The sequence below is a fragment of the Lepisma saccharinum genome, chromosome 10 (assembly GCF_977018435.1).
Source record: "Lepisma saccharinum chromosome 10, izLepSacc3.1, whole genome shotgun sequence".
In the NCBI taxonomy this organism is placed as follows: Eukaryota; Metazoa; Arthropoda; class Insecta; order Zygentoma; family Lepismatidae; genus Lepisma; species Lepisma saccharinum.
This window is the reverse complement of record NC_139238.1, coordinates 19777175-19795174: the sequence shown is the minus strand read 5'-3', so window position 1 is coordinate 19795174 and position 18000 is coordinate 19777175. Positions and strand designations below refer to the sequence as shown.

General features: G+C 36.2%; 1 protein-coding gene across 1 annotated transcript in view; it reads left to right on the top strand.

The window, feature by feature from the left end:
- LOC145994241 (uncharacterized) overlaps window positions 1-18000 on the top strand; it is a 507503-nt gene that overhangs the window by 168294 nt on the left and 321209 nt on the right. The window contains exon 4 of the mRNA XM_083130343.1: window positions 1138-1180. The gene's annotated coding sequence lies outside the window, so the exon portion shown is untranslated. The remainder of the gene's footprint in view (window positions 1-1137; window positions 1181-18000) is intronic.

Below are 18000 nucleotides of genomic sequence, written 5' to 3'. Positions count from 1 at the left end.
TGTATTTGGTACAGAGTCTGAAGAAGACCTTGCTAGAAGGTTGCAACGTAACGTTTAGTTTATCTTTTGGAATAAAATAAATGTCTGCCTTGGTCAGCATATTGAAACTTTAAGTATGTAATTAATTCGATTCAAATGGAGTTGATTGGAGAAGAAACTATTTCAGGAGAACCACTCGGGGTCCAGTGTAACTGATGCCAGAACCCGGCTGTTGAGAAACACATCATTCATCGTCGCGATTAGCTTAAGAGGCAGAAAGGATGTAAATGAAGTTAATGCAAAATACAGTAACGTCAGTTTTTGAACCCTTCGATGGATAGGAGTTCTGAAACTCAAATTTGTTATATATTTATAATTGTTTATTGTAAATTGCCTTTCAAATTAAGTATTGATTTGATGACTTTATTTTACGTCGCTTCTCTTGCACTTTTGGCTAATCGCGACGATGGACATGAAATATGTTGAGTCGGATGACCAAATACTCATGGACGACACGGCACGATGATTATCCTATCCCAGGCGCCAGAGCCTCGTCAGCCTGCAATAGATTGAGCCCAGGGCGCATGTCTGAGTATCTTTAAAGATCAACCTTGTACCCCCTTTATGGCCTAATTTTCATTTATGACTAATTTAAACTCTTGAGATAGTATGAAGGTATATTTAAACGTTAGTTAAGTATGGAATATGTGTAATTGTGCATAAGTCATATAAATCATAGTATTACTATTTATTGTTAGTAATTTGTAGACATTGTTGTAGGGTTTATTCTTATGGCGATAGGTTACTTATTTCACTATAGGTTTTTTCTACTGTTACGGCGGCCGGTCCTCATGCTGGCAAGGAAAGTTGGGAGCAGGGTTTACGCCGCAGACAAGCCAGACAACAGCAGTGGCGCCGAGTGTTACGACGCGGCGGGAGGAAGTACTACGTGAACCTCCTTCTACTGGCTGCTGCGTTTCTTATCGTGCTGGATTGGTCGCTTCCCCGCTCCCCACTTCCCTTGCCAGCATTAGGATCGGCCGCCGTAACAGTAGAAAATACCTATAGTGGTAAAGAATAAGGAATGAAGACCGAAGTTAACGTGATGTCTCAACTTTCTATATTGCAAATGTTAACGCTTCTTTTATCCATTTACAGATTACTTCCAGATTGTGGCTTTCTTGTAGCAGGCATATTCAAGGTAAGAACTGGACTTGTGTGATTTTTGTTGCAATTCTTTTGTGGATTCATTCACAAACCCTATTGTAATGCTTCAATATTGATTGATTGAGTTTATGTTTTTACGTCCACTCTGTGCACAGATAGGATATCGTGACTGGGCCTTCAGTTGAAAGTGAGATCCGAACCACTATGCGTCTTCGGGAAGGATCAAGTGACAGCTGAATGGGCACATATTCCATACTGCAAGAAGACCACAAGTGAACCAACTACACCAATGGAAGTCAGGGAAACGAAACTTCATAACAACATGCCAAATGATCAGTCAGACATAAATGGAAGGAAAGGAGAAATCGGTGAAGAAGGAAAAATATAAGAGAAATAGAAAGAGCAGGAGAGATACAGCAGGAAGGCAAGAAGAAGAGAGGCAGAGAGAGATAATAAAGACAGAATGGAAAGAAAGATAAACCGGAATGAAAGAGAGAGAGAGATGAGAAATAGGAGAACAGGGAAACGGAAAGATAAATAAAGCAGAGCGAAGTAGGGTAGAGACAAGATAAATAGAATGATCAAGAGAGAGAGAGAGAGAGAGAGAGAGAGAGAGAGAGAGAGAGAGAGAGAGAGAGAAGACATATGGAAATATGATAAAGAAACAAACAAATCAGAGTGAAGAAAGAAAGATACAATAGGAGAAATAGACAGAACAAGAGCGATATTCTGAAGAAAGTAGAAGAGAGAGAGAGATGAGAAAATATCAAAATAGAAAGATAAGGAAATATAATAGATACATAAATAAATCAGAGTGAAGAAGGAAAGAGACAAGTAGAAGGAGCAGAAGAGGGACAACAGGAAAACAAGAGAGAGAGAGAGAGAGAGAGAGAGAAGTGTATGATATCAAATTAAGAAGGTAGGGAAAGAGAATATAAATATAAACAAATCAGAGTGAATAATGAAGGAGGCAAGTGAAGTGGAAGGAAGAGGCGAGAGATACGAAGGAAAACAAGCGGAGAGATGCGAAAATATAGAAATAGGAAGACAGGGAAATAGAAATGAATCAGAGTGAAGTAGAACTGAGACAAGGTAAATAGAGAGAGAGAGATACAGGAAGACAAGAGAACGAGAGAGAGGAAGAAAAAGCAGTATCACCACAACCTAAGCTTCCATCTCATCTCTTGCTGTACCATTCTCGGCGCTTGATCCTTCTTAGGTCAAATCCGAGATTTGCCTTTCGTTCACACACATTGACTCTTCGGCCTTTCCGTTTTCTGTTTTTTTTTTTACGGAGCCAATCTTTTTTTTCTCTCCTTTGCTTTCTTCCTTTCAGTTGGGCTTCGAGATTTTCCCCTCCCCTCCTACTTTTTTCCCTTCCCTTTTCGCTTCACTTCCTGGAGAGCGTTTTCCGGCTGTCTTGGGGAATCCCCACGGGAATCGCTCTCGAACGAGTGGGAAAGGGAGAATCCCCTAAAGACCACATTCTTGAGGGAGGTTTGTTCAATGATCAAAGAATATTGCAACATTTGCAGACAGCCATTTCCTGCTTTGGTAGGGAAAAAAGTACAAGGGAGGGAGCAAACGTGTGGCATGAAAATTCTTTCATATGAAGTTAAGGGATATTTACGTCTTCTGTTCCTACGCATGGAAGGGTATAAGATTCCATATCTGATCGAGCTGTGTCAAGGGTACAAAGAAGCAAAGCTGAAATAAATTGCTCTTTTATGTGACGATACTCCAGTCAACTAGCAAGCATAAGATTTAAAGGACTAATAGATGTATCAAATATGGACCGCAGTGCGCGTTATTTTGTTTATCACGCTTTCATTTGTCACAGTTTGTTGGAATCCTGTTTATTATTGCCACCAGAGGTCAATAAAATCAATAAAATCAGCTACAGTTGCGACTCAAAAAGATCTAGGTGTTATCATCAGGGCCCGGGACTTTATGTCCTATAAAACTGTAAAATATGTATGTAATTATGTCATATAAATTGGAAAATATGTCATGAAAAATTAAAAATATGTCAGAAAAATGCATAAATATTCTCAGTAAAGCCCAAAATATGCGCAACAGTACTCTCGAATTTCTCCCATACCCGATAGAGTAGAGTAGGGGCTGTAATGTTATTTTTACTTTTGACTGATTTTTGTGAAAAGCGAAAAAGGCAAAGAAATGAGAACGAAACTTCTTTACTTCCTGTGCAACAATGAAAGAGAACATTTTTCCTCAATAATGTTTGCATGGCTATCAATTGTCGGCAGATATAAAAAAAGTGGGGTATTATTGTTCTGTACTAAGATAAGCCCGACCCTGTGGCCGAGTGGTTAGCACATCGCGCTGCGACGCCAAGGGTCCCGGGTTCGAATCCCGGTGGGGTATGGTTGTTTGTGAATGTCCATTTTCATCCATTTCATCATTTCATCACTCATCCCCATCTTCGCAAATTAGCCAAGAGGCACAAAACGCGAAGTAAAATAAACTAAATCAATAAATAAACAATAAATAAATGTACTAAGATAAGACGGCACCTTTCTTCCTCCGCAATTTCCATATCCTGCCATCGACAATATGAACTATCCGTTGTGCTAAAGCTACGAAGAAAAAATTATGAAATAACCGATTATGTGCGAGAGAATTACGAAATTATACAGAAATATGTCTTATTACAACAAAATTGAAGAAATATGTTGTAAATACGCGTAATTGGTGAATATGTCAAAATATACTTTGTCAAGTTTGTATATTTCGGCTGATTTTCATCAGATATGTAAAGATCTCACCCCAATATTAGATCCAAAGCGAAATGAAAAATATGTTATAACATAAAGTCCAGGGCCGTAGTTATCATAGATGAAAACCTGAACTTTAAGGAACGCATCACAGCTACAACTGAAAGTGCAATGAGCCTCTTACGCCTCCTCTACAGATTCTCTGAAATTGATACTCCAACTTCTCTTAGCCTATTTTTCAAGTCATTCATTTCTCCGATTCTCGAATACTGCTCTCCAGTTTGGGCAATGGCTTCCAATACAAATCTTTCTAGCATGGATTCCGTCCTCAGCTTCTTTACCGCCATTGTTCGTCATGGAATTCCTTCTAAGTGTAAAATACAATATTATAAACTCAACAAATGATGAGCCCCCCTCAAGCAGATTTGGCTACACTTAAAACAAGCTCAACATGCCCATATGAGTTTTTTGCTCAAGTGTAGCACCCTGTCTAACCCAAGATTTTTGTAAAAATGCCCTCGGGAATTTCCCGAAACTACAGTGTACAAATGATGAGCCCCCTCAGATTGATTTGCCCACACTTACAAAAGTTGCATCAGCCAGATTGTTGTCCATAAGCTTGTTAAAAATATGCCCCTTTTGATATTGTTTTGGATACACTTGAAATTAAGTCAAGATGCTCATAAAACCCACACCCCCCCACCCCCCCCACCCCCCCCCACACACACACATACATATTTACTTCTGGTTTATTTCTATTGCTTCATGTTGTGCAACAAATTATTATCCAATATTATGCAACAAATTATGATGCAAGAGCTCTTGCATCATGCTGTGCAACAAATTATTATCCAAATATTATGCAATAAATTATTAGGCATGGGTCATTCCATGTCAAATCATCCAGAATTTTGTGAAAATGTCACCCACCATCTCCGATTTTGATGAAATTCAGTATACTTATAGAACTTTTCATGCTGATTACAAAAATGACAATTTTTTTGAGATTGGTCAAGGAGTTCAGAAATTACGCGATTTTAAAAATCTCCCTGTACGCCACGTGCGGCTCTACTTTGAATGACACGCATTAGGCTATAAATTATAGTATCTTCTCTCAGGTTTGTCCTAGAAACTTCAAGTTTGATTTCTTTTGCTCAGGATAGTGTATGCTTTCATTTAAATAAGGTTTCTGGTCAGTGTACCAATAATCATGTATTTTATGTATAGTTTCATGTATTTTTTTAGAAAAATAAATGACTAACTTCAAGAGCAAATTTCGTGCAATGCCCCCCCTTCAATTTCACCCAAATTTGATATGCAGGTAGCTGAGAGTGGGTACTAATGCTTGATGGAAAAATTGGGATGGGCGGTTCAGAGACAGGGTGATAAAAAAATCATTTGCATTAAAAGTTAATCTTATTAAAAATACTTATGTATTTAGCACAAAATCTGAAGTACAATATGTTTTGAGGTATAATATTCAAAATTTCTGTTCACTATGTGTGAAGGTAAGCATAGGCGTAACCTGGTGGGGGCAAAGGGAATCATTTTCCCTATCCAAAATTTATAGATTAATTAAAACCTACAAATAATAATTGCAGTGGAACCCAGATTTCAAGTTCCTCGATTTTACATTTTCCTGCATTTTACATTCAATCTTGGTGGTCCCAACATAGCAAATTGCTTAGAAATTTTCCTCGGTTTTACATTTTCTCGCATTCAAGATTTTTTCAGCTTGGTCCCCTGAACAACGTAAAATCGAGGTTCCACTGTATCTAAGTTAGTTTCAACTGTCTTCAATTTTTTTTAAAAAAATATAATCATCATTAGCATTCCCAAGTTTAGCAAATTTTCTTCGAGAACATTTTATCTCAATATGGATTTTTTTTTTTGCTACTCTTCACGGAGATACGTAATATGAAGTAAGAATTAATAATACACATCTGTGCTGATTGAAGTTTTTCCAAATGGAGCTTTTTATGCCACATACCACAGAAAATCTCCTTGTGATGGGGTGGTTGGAACACTTAGAAGACTTGTATAGACATCAACAGTATCAAGTCAAAAGTTCAGCAATGAAGTACCAATTCCATAGAAATAGTATTAGAGGCATACATTTCTTATTAATCACGTAAAGTGAAATGACAACAACCCGCAGTACAATGTGTCAGCGATTGCAAAGTACTATACTACAGCACCAGGAAGATTAAATATGCACTATTTTGAACTTAGGCTACAGGCTATTTACAGTGTTCGGTAAGTTACACTTATAAGTATCCGAGTTTCAGTTACTTATTTAAAAAGTAACTCAGTTACAGTTACTGGTACTTTGAAAGTAACTGTGAGTTACTTTACAGTTATTGTAAAATAAACTTACAGTTAATGATCCTTGATTTGTGTAAAAATTACAAATTGCGTTTCTAGTACATAATATGTCTTCATATTCTTACATTACTACCGCAAATAAATGATGAAACACAATCAAGTTTGCTTGAACGATTTTAATTAAGAAATCATTTGTATGCTGACCACGGTATTTTGAATATGGTGTCATTGATTCCACTTCCACCTATTTCTTTCTCCTCTATTCCAAGTTCAACAAGATCCAAAGATCCACTCCTTCAACGATGACTTTTTCCTAGCTCGACAGTCCACCTAAAACACTGAAGTTTTCACATACAAGTAGATATAAATTGAAGTAAAGCGAGGATGAAGTTAGCATGCAAGAAAGCATAGCTTCCTTGACAGGCCAGCAATTCCAAGAAAATCCTTTTACGTAGCATCCAGAGAAAGTACAGGTATATATTTTTTTTACAGTTGGGAAAAGAAAATATGAACGGCACAATTTATAGTGCATGAAATTTTGGCAATGCATAGAATACAATCGAGTAAGTATTTTTCGGTACTATCTTCATCGGCGTAACTTGGGAACTATCTTTGGTTGAGAGAATCAAAGTTTTCAGTCCCATGAAAATAGTGTCAAAGATTATTTGCTAAATACATTTGAAAAATCACAATAATTAATCTATTTTTTTTGTTCCACAAGTGCCAGGAGGTTCACAAAATATATTTAACTTGTAGGTTTTAATTAATCTATAAATTTTGGATAGGGAAAATGATTCCCTTTGCCCCCACCAGGTTACGACTATGCTTACCTTCACACATAGTGAACAGAAATTTTGAATATTATACCTCAAAACATATTGTACTTCAGACTTTGTGCTAAATACATAAGTATTTTTAATAAGATTAACTTTTAATGCAAATGATTTTTTTATCACCCTGTCTCTGAACCGCCCATCCCAATTTTTCCATCAAGCATTAGTGCCCACTCTCAGCTACCTGCATATAAAATTTGGGTGAAATTGAAGGGGGGGCATTGCACGAAATTTGCTCTTGAAGTTAGTCATTTATTTTTCTAAAAAAATACATGAAACTATACATAAAATACATGATTATTGATACACTGACCAGAAACCTTATTTAAATGAAAGCTTACACTATCCTGAGCAAAAGAAATCAAACTTGAAGTTTCTAGGACAAACCTGAGAGAAGATACTATAATTTATAGCCTAATGCGTGTCATTCAAAGTAGAGCCGCACGTGGCGTACAGGGAGATTTTTAAAATCGCGTAATTTCTGAACCCCTTGACCAATCTAAAAACAATTGTCATTTTTGTAATCAGCATCAAAAGTTCTATAAGTATACCGAATTTCATCAAAATCGGAGATGGTGGGTGACATGGCCTGGATGATTTGACGTGGAATGACCCGCATGTGTTGTTTTCTGATTGGTTAATTATGACATAATGTGATGATGTGTTATATTCTGATTGCTTTATTGTTTCAGATGTTTTAATCCATGCTTAGGGTATATAAAGAGATTTTGCATTACATATCAGCCAGTATTGTGAGAGTGGCTGAGGAGTACAGATGTGTTGTTACAGTGCTTTTCATACTACAGGCTTGTTTGGTTTAATATAAAACATTTCTTATTATTCAATTTCTGGTATATTGAATAAAAGGGCTTATATTTTGTATAAAAAATCTGATATTTGTTACATCCAGCTTGTTTGTTGTAATCCACTCATATTTAGAGTCAGGCTTATATCTGTCCCAGCCTGTTATACAAAAATCAATACATAACACAGTGTAAGGTCATTCCCTTTATAGGACATGCATGTCTGTGCAGGCATTTGTGCTAGGTCAGTGTAGATCAATATTTATTCTCTTTTTCCACTTGTAGGCTATTAGCTTTACAACCTGTCATAGTAAGCATAGAGTTTTGATTTAAAACCCAAAAAATTTTATATAATAAACCGAGGATAAAAATTAATAATATTAACATATTAAATATACACAAGAAATATACAAAGCACACAGCTGAACAAAATATATATATATTAAGTACAAAATTTTGATTTGAACCCCAGGAAATCTAATATAATAAACCAACAACAAAAATGCCAAATCAAAAATATTGCAATCAGTGTAATAAAAATATATCCAGCCCCAATTTTGCTAGGCACCAAAAAAATTGTGACCCAGGCAAATATAGAACTCCCACAAAAATATGCCCCAAATGCCATAAAATATTTAGCAAGGCATATTTCAATAGACATGTAGGCTCTTGTTCTGCACAGTCATCAACATTACCCCCACAACCATCTACATCTGGTCTGAAAAGGAAGCATGAAACAGCTGTTAATGCTAGACCGGCAAAGCAGCCACGCTATGCACCACCTATCCATAGCAGTTTTAATGGCCAATTAAGGGATCACCGTTTTGTATCAGAGCCAAGATGTGACATTAAGAATTTTTTGAACAGTATAAATCCTGATGTGCAGGCAATTCTAAATGCACAAAATGGCTCTTATAAGCTGTCCCTCAAATTGTTTACACAATATAAGAAGCCAAATGGCACAAAATTTACACAGCCCCACATAACAGAAACTGTACCTGTATATTCAAATGCAAATTTAGACAAAATAATAAGCAGTTTGATAGATCAATTGAATATTAAACACTCTGAATTTGCAGCAAAAGAGTCTGGATGGAGCCTATGCGGTTCTCCACACAAGTTATATATGAATATTTCTGAATTCAGCCCATTACAAGGATCTACATATCTGCCATTACCTGCCAATATTAAAAACAAAAGAGCCGTGGTTAACATAGAAAATAATGATGAGAAATGCTTTTTGTGGTGTATTTTAGCTGCTTTGTTTCCAGTTTTAAAGAATCCTGAGAGAATAACTTATTATAAACAATATGAACAAAATTTCGATGAAGCAATGAAGGGCTTAGAATATCCAATGTCTGTTCAGAATATTGATAAATTTGAATAAAAGGCCCGGGATATCAATGGTAAACAATTATCTATTAATATATTTACTTGTTCTACTGGCCGTGGCAATTGCTTGATAGCACCTCTCAGAATCAGTACACTTGATGATGATTCTGCTGTTCCGATTGATCTGCTCTTAATTGAAGGAGATGGCACATATCATTACACTCTGATACACAGTCTTGAAGCTTTAGTCAGAAAACAACAAGGCAAATCCAATACAATATTCAAGTTGTGCAGAAGATGTTTGACTGTATTTGATGGTCAAAAAATAATAAATAGGGTTCGGGAAGTGAATGCAGAAATTGCTAAAAACAAGTTACTTGAGCATCTGCAATACTGTGGCAACCATAAACCTGTTCATCTGGTGATGCCAATGCCAAGTGAAAATGCCAAATTCAAAAAGTTTGAGGCCTTGTTGGAACACCCAGCATATATAGTCTGTGATTTTGAATCAAATCTCAAACTTCTTGCATTCTGTAGCCCAGACCCTGAGGAATCTTCAATAACATCATATCAATTACATGAACCCTCCAGGTTTTGTTATGTGATTGTACAGGATGGGGTTGTTAGTAAAGAAGATTTATACATGGGACCAGATGCCATCAAAGAATTTGCACATAGAATAGAAAATGAGTGCCATGACATAGCATCTAATGTCTTATTAAAATCAAAACCCATGTTGCCTTTAACAGAGGATCAGATTGAAGATTTCAACAATGCAGAAAAATGCCCGGTATGTGATTCTGAATTTTCAGATACAAATATCAAGGTACATCATCATTCCCATACAGATGGTAAATTCTTAATGGCCCTGTGTAAAAGCTGTAATATTAAGATCCAGAGACCAAAATTTGTCCCAATATTTTGCCATGGTGCATCTAATTATGATTTTCATCATCTGATCAGGTACGAGGGGTTTGACAAGCAGAATTTAAATATTTTAGCTGAAAATGATGAGAAATATATAGCCATTAGCAAAATAATTAAAGTTAATGGTGTTCCTATTCACTTAAGATTTCTTGATTCCTACAGAATTTTATCGGCTAGTCTTGCCACACTGGCCAGTCAATTATCTGATGATCAATTCAAAATCACATGTGCTTTGTTTCCAAATCAGGACCTGAAATTAATTAGGCGGAAGGGTGTATATCCATATGATTATGTTACAGATTTTTCTAAATTTGATGAGTGTTCTCTGCCACCACAACAAGAGTTTTACAGCAAAATCAGAGAATCTGGAATCACTGATGATGATTATCACCATGCCCAATTGATGTGGAACAATTTAAAATGCCAGACATTTGGTGATTATCACAAGGCATATTTAAAACTTGATGTCACTCTCTTAGCTGATATACTTCAGGCATTCAGAAAATCTTCCATGAAAAATTATAAACTAGATCCAATTTATTTTTATAGTGCCCCAGGTCAAGCATGGTCTGCAATGTTTTTAAACACTAAAATGCAATTGGATCTAATCCAGGATCAGGATATGTATCTGTTTATGGAACAATGTATAAGAGGCGGCATGGTGCAATGCTCTCAGAGATATGCCAGAGCTAATAACAAATATATTCCTGATTATGATCCAGCACTGCCATCAAATTATATACTGTATGTAGATGCCAATAGCCTCTATGGTTATGCTATGATGGATAAACTGCCATATGCAGGGCTTGAGTGGGTTGAAGATTTCAATATTGAAGATCTTCAGGATTTTGATGACAGTAACTATGGGCTGTTCTTAGAAGTTGATCTGACAATTCCAGATAATTTACATAAGAAATTTTCTGATCTGCCCCCAATTCCTGAGGTTGAGTGTTCACCTGGCTCTAAACAGAAGAAATTGATGATGACTCTAGAGCCAAAACAGGGTTATGTCATATATTACAAAAACCTCCAGTTCCTGATGAAACATGGTGTTCAAGTGAGCAAAGTTGGCAAAGTTTTGAGGTTCAGGCACTCCAGATGGTTGAAGCCATATATTGATACAAACACAGAGCTTCGAACATCTGCAATGAGCCAATTTGACAAGACCTTGTTTAAATTGATGGTCAATTCTGTGTATGGCAAAACAATAGAAAATGTCAGAAAACATATTGATGTTAAAATAATTACTGACCCCAGCCGGAGCAAAAAATTGATAGCAAAGCCCAACTTCAATTACAGAAGAATTTATGATGAGCATATGGCACTTTTTAATATGAAAAAAACAAAGATTAAGTTTGATAAGCCTATTTATGTAGGGGCTGTGATATTGGAATTGGCCAAATTACACATGTTAAAATTGTATTATGATGTGTTGAAGCCTTTTTATAAGGATCGTGTAAAACTGATGTACATGGACACAGATAGTTTTGTTCTTGATATTCAGACAGAAGATGTTTATCAAGATATGTCCCAGCCTGAATTGTTTAAATACTTTGATACCAGTGAGCATTCAAAAATTCAACACCACAACAAAAAGGTGCCTGGCAAGTTAAAAGATGAGACACTTGGTGATGTTATTGTGGCATTTGCTGGGTTAAGGGCCAAGATGTACAGTTTTGAAACATGTTGTGGTGTTGTTGCAAAAAAAGCCAAGGGCATTGGCAGAGTGACTGTAGACAAAGAGCTTGAATTTGAAGATTACAAAAATTGCCTCAAATCATGTAGCACAATCAGAACATCAGAAAATAGAATTCAGAGTGTGTATCACTTGTTGACTACAAATGTTGTAAGAAAAGTGGCTCTGGACCCACATGATGATAAGAGATGTATTTTGTCTTGTGGCATACATACTTTACCATGGGGTCATTGTGATTTGAAAAGTGGGAATCAATGCCCAATTACAGAGCATGATTTGAAATAAATAAACATGCCTATGAACTTATTTGGGTTCAAAAAACAGGCTGTTATGGACCTGCCAACACCACAACCCTGTTCTGATATAATATCTAAACTAAGTGCTTTGTTAATTATTCATCTGAACAGCATACTTACAGATGTTGATGATGAAACAGGTAAAATATTGTACATATTTAACAATAATTTAAATTATTACCAATTACCTGTAGGTGGTCAATTACAATTTATTACAACCCACAAGGGTGATGTCAAGATTTCAGTAGGGAGAAATATTTATAGAATTAAGCACTCAAACATGATTTCTGGCACTGTATATACTGTTTCTGCTGGTGACTGCTTATATATTGAGGTCCCTGGATCCTATGACAAGTTTATACCTTTTTTATAGAATTAAGAATTAGATATCCAATAATAAATAACCACTAAATCAAAATGCCTAATGATATATTTGGCCATACAAGACATGAAGATCACAGTGATGAGATTCTTATGCTTGATGTCAGAGTCAAAAAATTAAGAAGTGATTTACAAGCTTTACAAACCACACTCAATGCCAGTCTTCAACTAGAAATTACAAATTTACAATCACAATGCATGGACCCTCTTCTTAAAATTGATTCTGAACTCAAATTATTGCTTCAAAAATATACTGACTTGGCTACATTGGATAATTTTCAAAGTTTAGAAGAAGCTGTAGCAGCTCTTCAAGCCAAATTTAAGACCAAGGCCACCAACTCTGAGCAATTGAAACAACAATTGGAAGAGCAGATAAATAATGTCCAGACACAGCTCCAAACAATTGTCAAAAGCATAAAATCACAAGAAGATTTTGATCTAGTAATTTCCACTCTAAAGGAACAGATTCAGTCACTGGAGATTCCTAATCTGGACTCTCTGAACAAAGCCATAGCCGAGGTTAAAGAAAAAATTGAGACACTTGAAAATTTTATGAACAACTTGCCATCTTCTGATGCTTTGAGTGCAATAACTCGGAGTGTTGCCAACATTAAGCTGCAACTTGAAACATATGAAGATTTTGGAAAAATTCAAAGTACCATAACCCATCTTGAGGGTACAATAGCAGCAGTGCAAAGTGATTTGACAAATGTACAAGAAACTCTAGAATCCCGATTGCCTGGGATTGTAGATACCCTTGTCAGTGTCCAGCAACAGATCACAAAACTTGAAAACCTCAACACTGAATCTGAGCTATCTCATTTTCATCACTTGATTGATGATATCCAAACAAAACTTGAAATTTTACAACAATCAACACCTACTCAGGCAGATATAGCCCTGCTCCAAGATGCTATGCAAAATGTGGCTGATGCTTCTGAATTAAACAATGTGAAATTGGCACTTGAATCTTTGCAAAATACTGTATCAAATCTGCCTACATCACAGGAACTTAAAAATATTAAGAGAGCTGTGAATCGCATCTTGAAATCAGAAGATATCAAGAATATCCAGGCAGAGATCAAACAACTTACTCAGACAGTGGCCACTCTACCAACTAATCAACATATTAATGAACTGCATGCCCTGTTTGAGGATATCAGAAGACAGGTCCATGATCTTACTGCTCAAAATTCAAAATTGGCAGTTGTTGAAAATTTACAGCAAATTGTAGCTAATATCAAGCAACAGCTAGGGACCATGGAATCCAATCAAGCAAATGCTTTGTCTGTTTTTGCCACCCAGCTACAAGAGATTGTGCAACAATACAAGAAACTTGTTGTGGACATAAAAATCAAGCCAGGCCATGATGATGTTGTTAGGACTATCAATGAGCACCTTGAATCTGTAACAAGTAGATTGCTTACAGCAGAAAAAGAAATAACAGGCATAATCGAGAATCCTAAACATACAGTAATTCTTGAATTGTACAGTATCCCCAACAAAGAATATGATTCACCATTTACACCAGGTGGCAAAATATATATGCTGTCTCCTGCACAATTTTATTATCAGTTTTTTGTTGGGGGCACACTTAGACCAATCAAGATCAAATATTGGCTACAACCACAGGCACACCACTACCCTATCTTATCAATAACAAATGCTGACAACAAACCAAAAATCACCAGTGTAGAGTTAGAGGATTTTACAGATCCCAATACATTAGAAACATCTTAAGCTGAAGATGATGGCTCTCTGGAATTTAAAATACATATAGGAGACAAATTATATTTAGAAAATCCTGTAGTATCAGCTGCTGAACACCCTATAGTTGCAATATTCTTGTTTACATATTATGTCTAGACAAATTATTGTTGATGAATTACACAGACAAGCCAGACATAATTGTAAGAGATTGCCAGTAGTCACAAAAGGCATAGATGATTTATGGCAGAGCGACTTGATTGAGATGGCAAGTGGACAGCTGAAAAACTTAGACAAGATCAACAAGGGCTACAAGTATCTACTCACTGTCATAGATACATTTTCAAAATTTGCCTGGGCTGTGCCACTCAAATCCAAGACTGGAAAATGTGTTACAGAAGCCTTCAGGACAATCATCAATCAGAGTGGAAGATCACCGCGCTATTTGCAAACAGATAATGGCAAAGAATTTTATAATTCTGTGTTCCAACAATTTATTAAAAGCCAGTCAATACAACATTACTCGAGTTACAGTGATCTCAAGGCGTCAATTGTAGAGAGATTCAACAAAACCCTAAAAAATCATATGTATAAACAATTTACACTTCAAGGTAATTATAAATGGATTAATATTCTTCCAGAACTTCTACAAAAATATAACAACTCGGTCCATTCCACAATCAACATGAAACCCTCTGATGAGCAAGAATTGATCAGAACTGTTTATTATCCTAGATACCAGCCAACAACAAGAAAAGCCAAATACAAGATTGGTGATCAAGTAAGAATCAGCAAATATAAGCACTTATTCAAAAGAGGTTTTACAAGAAACTGGAGCACTGAATTATTTACAGTGGTTCAAGTTAAACCTGGGACCCTTAACACATATATAATAAAAGACCACCGAGGAGAAATTCTCAAAGGCAGGTTCTATGAAGAAGAACTCAACAAAACTAAACAGCCTGACACATATCTCATAGAAAAAATCATTCGCAGAAAAGGCAACAAGTTATTTGTCAAATGGCTAGTACTTCCAGAACACAGCTGGATCGATGCAGACAAAGTGATAATATGAACACCTGGGATGTTATAAAGAGGCTGCCAGATCCTGAACAGCAGATTAGGAGAAATGGCAAGTTGCTGCCTGATAATATTAGGTGTCTTATTGTTGGGCCATCGGCTTGTGGTAAAACTACACTAATGATTGATAATTTTTTATTGGCACCCAACTGGTTAGATTGGAAAAACAGGCACTTGTATGTCTTCTCTAAGAGCTTAGAACAATTAAAATATCAGCAGCTGATGAAGCTATATGATGGACTGGATATTGCCACTCCATGAATGTCTTGATAACTCTGTTGTTGTGTTTGATGACATTATACTGGATAATCAAAACAAGGTTAGAAATTTCTTTACACAGGGCCGGCACAAAAACATAGATTGCTTCTACCTGGCACAGACTTTTTCTAAAATACCGAAGCAGCTGATCCGAGACAACAGCAATTTTATATGTGTGTTTCATCAAGACCATACCAACCTCAAACACATACATGATGAATATGTAGGTGGGGACTTGAGCTACAATGATTTTTCTAAGTTTTGCAGTAGGTGTTGGAACCAGGACAGTTATGGGTTTGTTACATTTGATATGACAAGAAAACCCAATAGTGGCAAATACAGAAATAAAATTAACAATTTTCTAGACATTGAAACATATATAAATAACCATGAAAAGGCCAATAATTGATGATCTTAAATTAAGAGATTATCTTGTAAAAAGATTTAAGGGATGGAAATCGGAGAACCGAGGAATCTATGAAAAACACAAACAAACAGAACAGCCTATTATTGATGCTATTAGTGAATTAGGTAAAAATATCAAAACTGTTACAGAGCAAAATCAAAATTTGATCACAGAGCTTGTACCTGTAGCTGCAAGGAACATATTAGATTATCCATTCACCCCACTTTCCAGTATTCATACACCTAGTCCTGTTGCTCCTCGAAGAATTGAAGCTACTCAGGATCCTATTGAATTGGGTCTTCTTGCTCAAAAATATTTAACCACACCTAAAGACAACAAAGATGAGGTCTTTGGCTTATATGCTGACACAGAGCGTGATGGTAGCATCATACATAGAATTGGCAATTTCAGAGTAACATTTATGGGAGATGATCTGATTGTATATTCAGAATCTCATCTTGGAGAAAGAGGTGCTTTTGTTAAGTATCCCGGCACACCTGGATTGTGGGAACTGATGACTAGGAAGAGACCTGGCAACTATACAGATCAAGATTATGAACATTAGAAAGAAATATTAATAAAATCAGATGCTCTATACCAGAACAATGATCCCACACAAAAAAGAGTCAAGTCTAGCAGTGGAGCAAAATACAACAACTTAATCAAGCCCATATGGTCACAGATCAAGACAGGTAGTGGAATCAAACAATACAACACCCTGCCTAAAGAATTTGTGTGGGTTGATGATGTCAGGAAACTTGTAGATAGGTTGCTGGTAATAGCTGGGGAGGAAAATGCTGGCAACCACAATTTTTACAATGAAAAGGTTGGAATTATGGACATGATAAGCACCAAATTGTCTAATTTTCTAGTGAATGACACTAAGGGGATTGGATATCTCATAAAAATTATTAATACTCTACCCCCCAAATTTTGAAATATCTCTGAGGGCCGGGGGCTAGTTAATGACATTATAAACAAGCTGCCATTTGAACTACACATTCCAGGCTATCAGTATTGTGGTCCCGGTACAAAATTGGACCATAGATTAAACAGAGGTGATCCTGGTGTTAATCCCCTAGATGCTGCTTGTAGAGACCATGACATAGCATACAACACACATTCTGATCTTGATAGGCGACATGTTGCAGACAAGAAATTAGAAGAGGCTGCATTTGGTAGATTTGTAAGCAAAAATGCTTCTTTAAGTGAGAGAATAGCAGCATTGGGAACCACCATAGCTATGAACACCAAACAAAAACTGGGGTGGGGGTTGTGAATATGTATATAATAAACCTACAATGAAGGCCAAGGGTGTTATGTATCAAATACCTTATGCAGGTCTTAAATCTCTTAAAACTATTGATAGTCTTTTAACCAAAAAGCAGCGCAAGAAAAAAAGCTCTTGTCTTGCCAAGGGCCATGGTATGAAATTGTTACTTAGTACCCCCCAATTAAAAAAATTACAGCAATCTAGAAAAAAATCACATGTGGGTGGATTTATATTTACTATCCCGGCCATCTTAGCAGCACTTGTGGCTGTTGGGAGCTTGGCTGGGGGATCAGCTGCCATAGCATAAACAGTAATAGATGCCAAGAAGAATAGGGCAGAATTAGATGAAATAAAGCGCCATAACCTGGCCATGGAGAAACAAGGCAAAGGTGTTAAGAGAGCCATGAATAAGTTTAAAAAAAACAAGAGCCGCTTACAAACCAAGATATTGAAGCTTTAATCAAGCCACTGGGCATCAAACATTTTAGAGGTGTGTACATGTCTGATTCTTTACCAGAACAACCACTCAAAAAAGAGTGTGGCATTGTTAATTTGGATAAGTACAAAAATCAGGGCACTCACTGGATCTGTTATCTTAAATATTTAAAAAATGGCGCATTTGTGTTTGATTCATTTGGAGGTGTTCCACCTGAAAATTTAGTAAAATATCTAAAATCAGCTAATCTTTATTACAATAATGCCCGTGTTCAAAATTTCAAAGATGTTAATTGTGGACATCTGTGTTTATCTGTTCTTAGATATATGTGTCAAATAAATAAACCATCAATTGAAAATTTTCAAA